Raw genomic sequence first — 9,093 nt, forward strand, 5'->3', positions numbered from 1 at the left:
CGCCTTCTTGTGGTATCTATGAGCATGGAATTAAAATGATATTTCTAGTGGTACGAAATAGATCAAATATGATCATATGGATTATAATAATTTATTGACCCAAATAAATCTCACAAACATATACACCGGTATATAATAATGTAGCGCTATTAAAATGTTTAAACTTTATTTCTCAATGATAGCAAATCATTCACATTTGTACTAATCACGAAATAAAAATCAACTCAAAGGGATGACATACTTTGAGAGCTCTAGAGTCTTCTAGAAAACAATTAAGTATATAGGCCTTACATACCCTTACACGAAACCCCCAAAACAATGAAAGAATTATGGAATGTAAAAAATAAACAAAATATGAATATTTTCATTAATTTGAACCTCTAAACGTCTAGGGAGTATTGGTTTCATGGAAATAAACTCTGGTATAGTGGTATATGCAGTGAAAACATTCTTTACTATTCAAAAACCTGGATGTGGGTCAGTGATACCTGAAGCAACATGGGACAGGTATATCTGGGTGCATACACATAACCCATACAGTGCATTCGGAAAGTTTTCAGACCCCTTGACTTTTCCACATTTTGTTATGTTACAGCCAGCCTTATTCTATAATTGATCAAATCGTTTTTTCCCCACAACAATATACACACAATACCTCATAATGACAAAGCGAAAACAGGTTCTTAGAAATGTTAGCAAATGTAGAAATATATATAAAAAAACGTAATTTATTTACATAAGTATTCAGACCCTTTGCTATGAGACTCGAAATTGAGCTCAGTTGCATCCTGTTTCCATTGATGATTGTTTTTTTTAAAGAAGTTTTTATCTAACCTTTATTAAACTAGGCAAGTCAGTTAAGAGCAAATTCTTATTTACAATGACGGCCTACCAAAAGGCCACCATTTTCCATCCTCATGATGCCATCTATTTTGTGAAGTGCATTAGTCCCTCCTGCAGCAAAGCACCCCCACAACATGATGCTGCCACTCCCATGCTTCACGGTTGGGATGGTGTTCTTCGGCTTGCAAGCATCTCCCTTTTTCCTCCAAACATAATGATGGTCATTATGGCCAAACAGTTCTATTTTTGTTTCATTAGATCTTCTGATAGGCTAATTGAACTCATTTTAGTCAATTGGAGATGTACCTGTGGATGTATTTCAAGGCCTACCTTCAAACTCAGTGCCTCTTTGCTTGACATCATGGAAAAATCAAAAGAAATCAGCCATGACCTCAGAAAAAAATTGCATACCTCCACAAGTCTGGTTCATCATTGGGAGCAATTTCCAAATGCCTGAAGGTACCATGTTCATCTGTACAAACAATAGCACGTAAGCATAAACACCATGGGACCACGCAGCCGTCATATCGATCAGAAAGGAGACGCGTTCTGTCTCCTAGAGAAGAACACACTTTGGTGCGAAAAGTGCAAATCAATCCCAGAACAACAGCAAAGGACCTTGTGAAGATGCTGGAGGCAAAAGGTACAAAAGTATCCATCACTCTCCTTCTTAGTCAAATAGCCATTACACAGCCTGTAGGTGTGTTTTGGGTCATTGTCCTGTTGAAAAACAAATGATTGTTCCACTAAGCGCAAACCAGATGGGATGGCGTATCGCTGCAGAATTCTGTGGTATTCATGCTGGTTAAGTGTGTGTTGAATTCTAAATAAATCAGAGTGTCACCAGCAAAGCAACCCCACTGTCATGTATTGTCATATATTGTCATGTCTTGTCCCTGTGCTTTCTCTTCTATTCGTTTCCCCCTGCTGGTCTTATTAGGTTCTTTCCCTCTCTCTATCCCTCTCTCTCTCTATCGTTCCGTTCCTGCTCCCAGCTGTTCCTCATTCTCCTAACTACCTCGTTTACTCTTTCACACCTGTCCCCTATTTTGCCCTCTGATTAAGTCCCTATTTCTCTCTCTGTTTCTGCTTCTGTCCTTGTCGGATCCTTGTTTGCTATGCTGTGTTCTTGTTCCGTCCTGTCGTGTTTTGCCTTCATCAGATGCTGCGTGTGAGCAGGTGTCTCTGTCAGCTACGGCCTGCGCCTACCCGAAGGGACCTGCAGTCTGTGGCCGCTTATCCTGTTATTCCCCTCTACAAACTAGAGAATTTCTGTTATCCCCGTTTGGACATTTCCTGTTAAGGATTCAGGATTTGTTATTTTCTGTTTGGACTTGAATAAACTCAGTTTCTGTTAAGTCGCTTTTGGGTCCTACTCACCTGCATAACACCCACAACATCATACCTCCTCCTCCATGCTTCACGGTGGGAACCACACATGCGGAGATCATCCGTTCACCTAGTCTGTGTCTCACAAAGACATAGTGATTGGAACCAAAAATCGCAAATTTGAACTCATCAGACCAAAGGACGGAGTTCCACTGGTCTAATGTCCATTGCTCGTTTTTCTTGGTCCAAGCAAGTCTCTTCTTATTATTGGTGTCTTTCAGTAGTGGTTTCTTTGCAGCAATTCAACCATGGAGGCCTGATTCATGCAGTCTCCTCTCAACAGTTGATGTTGAGATGTGTCTTACTTGAACTCTGTGAAGCATTTATTTGGGCTGCAATTTCTGGTAGGCTGGTAACTCTAATGAACATACCCTCTGCATCAGAGTTAACTCTTGGTCTTCCTTTCCTGTGGTGGTCCTCATGAGAGCCAATTTCAGCATAGCGCTTGATGGTTTTTGCGACTGCACTTGAAGAAACTTTCAAAGTTCTTGACATTTTTCGGATTGACTGACCTTCATGTCTTAAAGTAATGATGGGATGTTTCTCGTTGCTTATTTGAGCTGTTCTTGCCATAATATGGACTTGGTCTTGTACCAAATAGGGCTATCTTCTGTATACCACCCCTACCTTGTCACAACACAACTGATTGGCTCAAACGCATTAAGAAGGAAAGAAATTCCACAAATTAACTTTTAACAAGGCACATCTGTTAATTGAAATGCATTCCATTCTCTCAACCATGAAGCTGGTTGAGAGAATTTCAAGCTGTCATCAAGGCAAAGGGTGGCTACTTTGATTCATCTAAAATATTTTTTGGTTTTACATGATTCTATATGTGTTATTTAATTGTGTTTTCTACAATGTAGAAAATAGTGAAAATATAGAAAAACCCTGGAATGAGTAGGTTTGTCCAGATTTTGGACTGGTACTGTATATGCATAGTCACTTTACAAATTACCATGACTAACCTGTACCCCTGCACATTGACTCTGTACTGGTGTTGTGCCGAAAATCTCCCCCCTGACAGAATTCTCCCCCCTCTTCGCGTGAACTCGCACACACTCAATTCTTTATTGCTCTCGACTTGCTTGATAGTTGAGATTTCTGATCACGTTAGACTGCATTTCATTTGATTTTTGATGTCGGTTTGATCGTGGGGGAGGCACTAGTAATGTCTGCAGTTTTTGGTTTGGCTATGTGTATTAGTCTATAAATAAAGGTCTTTGCCAAAATTCCTCACCTCCCCCATGTCTTATTCGTCTAGTAGTTGTTCTGAAATGTGTATTGCTTGCCTAAATTTTACTCCCTCCCCTATGTTTAATTCTCAATTGGATTTATATGTTTAAATGAATGACTAGAATATTCCACCCTGAAACCATATGATTGTATGAAATTCATTAGAATCATGAGATTATTCGAATGATGTGTGTGGTTTTAGTCAGTAGAATTATATATCTGTGAGTGTAGTTTTTAGTCAGAATTAGGGTAAAACATTATAGCTGTACAATATATTGTTTATAGTATCTTAAACACAGACTGTCTGAGCAAAATTCGGTGCCAACCTGACAAGAGATTGGGAGAGGACAGGAAGTACGTCCCAAGGTCTCCATAATCTCTGTTGGCTGGGTAGTGAGACAGTATGTGCGTAGGATACCTAATGTTTGTGTGTGTATGTATGTATGTGCGTAGGATATCTACTGTTTGTGTGGAAGTATGTGCGCAGCTATAAAATGGATGTCTTTGTATTCTTGACTTTAGAACGTTTTCTGAATAAACTGTACTAGCCTTTTGCATAAACTGAGTCTTTGACTAATTATTATAATACCAATGGTCTTACAAACCTCGGGGATTAGTCAAAGCTATTGATTGTTATTATCATTGGGATTGAAAATTCTTGTGACATTAATATAACACACATACAGTTGAAGTCAGAAGTTTACATTAAATCAAATCAAAGTTTATTATCACGTAAGCTGAATACAACAGGTGTAGACCTTACAGTGAAATGCTTACTTACAGGCTCTAACCAATAGTGCAAAAAAGGTATTAGGTGAACAATAGGTAAGTAAAGAAATAAAAACAACAGTAAAAAGACAGTGAAAAACAGTAGCGATGTGTGGCGTACAGCAGGTCAGCCACCTATTCTTTTGGACTATTATTTTAATAAATACCTTTGAAACTAAGCTAATCCTACTCTGTCCGTGTCTGATCTGTGTAAACGTTTTGACCCAACCCCCTGGTCTGCCACAAGTGGTGGAGATTGCGGGCACTCTGACAACGTGGTCAGATCAGGGTTGATGGTTACGCAGCATCAGCATGGACAAGTTGATAGCTCAGTTCATCCGGGCCCAACAAGCCCAACAGGCGGTGCAGGAACGAACGCTGGAGGAACAGCGGCTACAAAATGTCCACCTCATTGAGGAAATCAGGAAGCTACAAGGAGTAGCGGCTAACTACGACAGACTCAACCAGAAGATACTCAGCCACTACGGGTACAGCCTGGCCCATGGGCTCAACTATTCCACAACTGGAGGTTCATAGCCGACGCATCCCCTCGAGCCCAGATGAGCAACCCACTACGCGTCCCTAGGGGATGGCTCCTAACTGACATACCCACCCTCTCCATTCTAGTCAAAGTGGTCCTGGATCGCTTCCTACGGGCACTACCCCACGACATGAAGAGGGCAGCGAGTCTATGCGCGCCCCAGACCTTGACGGGCCTCCTGGAAGTAGTGGAGATGCATCAGAACACTCAGGCCCTGCTGAGTGGGAGCCGGGCTGAGTCGACGACCCATTCAAAGGAGTCTGAAGGACAGCCCCACTGCTGGGTACCCCAAACCGACAGTCAGCAGGGTCAAAGGACCGCAAACCCGTGGAGAGACGGCTGGGGTATGGCCAACCCACCACCCACGACCCCAGGTAGATGGAGACCAAACGAGGTGTTTTGAGTGTGGTGCCCGGGGGCACATGGCCTGGAATTGCCCCGCTCAAGAGGAGTTGATGCCATCAGCAAGCCATGGAAATGAGGTGTGTCACGCAGTGAACTACGGCACCTCCTGTTGGGCACACCATGAATCAACTGCACCTATGGTCCCGGTGAAGGTTGACAGAGTCGACACGGAAATTCTATTAGACTCTGGAAGTATGGTTACCCTAGTAACCACGAGCCTGCTGAACCAGGTGACTGAACAGGGTAGGGAGATGTCCATTTCCTGTGTTCACGGGGACACAAAATGTTATCCAACCCAATGGGCCAACATTGTGACGCCACAAGGGAACTGCCAGCTGATAGTGGGTGCAGTACCAGAGTTGCCGGTACCTATCCTAGTGGGATGAGATTATCCACTGTTCGCGGCCCTGTGGGGGCACGAGCTGAGGAAGAAGATACGAAGCCGTCTGAAGATGAGAGCGAGGACGACCCATCGCCTGTGCGGCCCGGAAGCAAACGGTTGACCAACCTGTATCTACGGGTCCGGAGTTGGAGGGGGTGCCAGAACCAGACCCCCCCCTCCCGGGGAACCACTGGAGGAGGACCCCAGCCTCCCCCTCCTCGATTGAGGGGCCAGTCGAGACACCCCCTGGGGGCCAACTGAGGGGACAATTCGGGACGGCCCAGTGGGATGACCCTAACTTGAAAGCCGACGCAGCCCAAGTGATAGCAGTGGATGGACAGCTACTTCCAGGGGTGAGTGACTGGCGATACCCCCATTTCCAAATTAAGAATAACCTTTTGTATCAGGTGGAACGTGGGAACTGTTCTTCAGCTGGCCCACACCCACCTGTTGGGGCGCACCTGGGAATGGAGAAGATCCGAGAACGGATCGCCGCCCAGTTCCACTGGCCCGGGATGAGGAGGGCCATGGAAGACTAGTGTCGCAGCTGCCAGGAGTGTCAAATGACTGCCCCAAAGGCACACTTCCAAAACCCACTGGTCCCCCTGCCGAACATCGGAGTGCCCTTTGTCAACGCATTGTCATGGACATGGTGGGGCCCCTGGTAAAAACAGCACGAGGACACCGGTACATCCTGGTAATCATAGACTATGCCACCCGGTATCCCGAGGCCATTCCCCTAAGGGCGGCGGTGTCCAAGGGAATCGCCCGGGAGCTGTCCCACCTCCTTAGCTGGGTGGGCATCCCGAACGAGATCCTGACAAACCAAGGTACTGAGTTTATGTCCTTATGTCCCACCTAATGAAAGATTTGTCCTCCACAGGGTTTTCCCCTTTCGAACTCCTCTATGGGAGGTGGCCATGCGGCCTACTGGACCTCGCCAAAGAGGTGTGGGAGGCCCAACCGACCCCCTTACGCAGCATGGTAGAGCACGTGGAGATGATCAGGGAGCGGATGACAGCCAAATGGCCAGTCGTGAAGGAACATATGGAGAAGGCCCAACGAGCCCAAGCCCAGGTCTACAATCGGGGAGCCCAGCCCCCGAAAATTTGAGGTAGGAGACAGGGTGTTGGTCTTGATCCCCACGGCCGAAAGTAAGTTCCTGGCAACATAACACGGGTCCTATGAGGTGATCGAGAAGCTGGGACCTGTCAATTACCGCGTACGGCAGCCCGGAAGATGGAAACCCTAACAGATTTACCACGTGAACCTGTTGAAGAAATTACACGAGAGGACAGGCTTTTCCATGTTATGGCCGGGACCCAGGACACCGACGGTAGCAGTTGTGGTCCCGAGCGATGAGGACCAAGAGCAAGAGCTCAGGGAGCAAGAGCTCAGGGAGCAAGAGCTCAGGGAGCAAGAGCTCAGGGAGCAAGAGCTCAGGGATATCGTCGATCGGAACACGTCAGTGTTCTCCGAGAAGCCTGGGCTGCATGACCCTGATTGAGCACCACATCCATACCCAGGCCGGGGAAATGGTATGAAAGAGGCAATATCGGATTCCAGAGGTCCGAAGGAAGGCCGTAAACAGGAAGTGGAGGCTATGCTGTGGATAGGGGTTGTTGAAGTCTCACAGTGCATGGTGCAGCCCCGTTGTGTTGGTGCCCAAACCGGCCGGTAGCCTGTCCTTCTGTAATGATTTCCGGGGTGTGAACGATATAAGCTTGTTCGACACCTACCCTATGCCTAGGGTGGACGAGCTCATCGACCTATTGGGAAAGGCAGCCTCCTCCCGGGAGAAGACGGCGTTTTCGACACCAGACGGATTGTATCAGTACCGGGCGCTCCCGTTCGGTCTCCATTGAGCCCCGCCTACATTCCATGATATTATCATCCACAGCCAAGGTTAGGAAGAGCATCTGACGCGCCTCCAGGCGATGCTGAACGCGCTCAGACAAGCCGGGTTGACCGCGAACCCCAATAAATGCAAACTAGTGTTCGAGGAGGTGGAGTACCTGGGGTATTTGATCGGACGGGGGAACATCAAACCCCAGTAGAGGAAGGTTCACGCGGAACGTTACTGGCCTGTTCCACACACCAAGACACAGGTCAAGTGCTTCCTGGGACTGGCAGGATACTATAGACGGTTTATCCCCAACTTTGCGGCTATGGCTTCCCCCCCTAACCGATCTAACCAGGGCCTGCCTCCCAAAAACAGTAAAATGGATGGACGAGACAGAGGCGGCGTTCAGCTCCCTGAAGGAAGCACTGTGCTCCTATCCGATTCTCGTAGATATGGTTAAAGTGACTGTGCATATATGATGAACAGAGAGTAGCAGTAGCGTAAAGAGGGGTTGGCGGGTGGTGGGACACAATGCAGAAGCCTGGTTAGCCAATGTGCGGGTGCACTGGTTGGCCGGGCCAATTGATGTAGTATGTACATACATCAATGTATAATTAAAGTGACTATGCATATATGATAAACAGAGTAGCAGCAACGTAAAAGAGGGGTTTGGGTGGGGGGGGCACACAATGCAGATAGTCCAGATATCCATTTGATTATCTGTTCAGGAGTCTTATGGCTTGGGGGTAAAAACTGTTGAGAAGCCTACACTTGGCACTCCGGTCCCACTTGCCATGCGTTAGTAGAGAGAACAGTCTATGACTAGGGTGGCTGGGGTCTTTTACAATTTTTTGGCCCTTCCTCTGACACCGCCTGGTGTAGAGGTCCTGGATGGCAGGCAGCTTAGCCCCAGTGATGTACTGGGCTGTACTCACTACCCTCTGTAGTGCCTTGCGGTCGGAGGCTGAGCAATTGCCGTACAAGGCAGTGACGCAACCAGTCAGGGTGCTCTCGGTGTTGTAGCTGTATAACCTTGAGAATCTCAGGACCCATGCCAAATCTTTTTAGTTTCCTGAGGGGGAATAAGCTCTTCATGACTGTCTTGGTGTGTTTGGACCATTCTTGTTTGTTGGTGATGTGGACACCAAGGAACTTGAAGCTCTTAACCTGCTCCACTACAGCCCTGTCGATGAGAATGGGGGTGTGCTCAGTGCTCCTTTTCCTGTAGTCCACAATCATCTCCTTAGTCTTGGTTACATACACTTAGGTTGGAGTCATTAAAACTCGTTTTTCAACAACTCCACAAACTTCTTGTTAACAAACTTTCACTTATAATTCACTGTATCACAATTCCAGTGGGTCAGAAGTTTACATACACTAAATTGACTGTGCCTTTAAACAGCTTGTAAAATTCCAGAAAATGATGTCATAGCTTTAGAAGCTTCTGATAGACTAATTGACACCATGTGAGTCAATTGGGGGTGTAGCTGTGGATGTATTTCAAGGCCAACCTTCAAACTCAGTGCCACTTTGCTTGACATCATAGGAATATCAAAAGAAGTCAGCCAAGACCTCAGAAAGAAAATGTAAACTTCTGAATTCAACTGTACATGAATTATTAATTTCGGTTTGTTCTATAGAAAGTATTTGACTCTAGCCACAAAATTAAGGAAATTAGAAGGGCGG

The sequence above is a fragment of the Oncorhynchus gorbuscha genome, linkage group LG25 (genome assembly GCF_021184085.1).
Source record: "Oncorhynchus gorbuscha isolate QuinsamMale2020 ecotype Even-year linkage group LG25, OgorEven_v1.0, whole genome shotgun sequence".
In the NCBI taxonomy this organism is placed as follows: domain Eukaryota; kingdom Metazoa; phylum Chordata; class Actinopteri; order Salmoniformes; family Salmonidae; genus Oncorhynchus; species Oncorhynchus gorbuscha.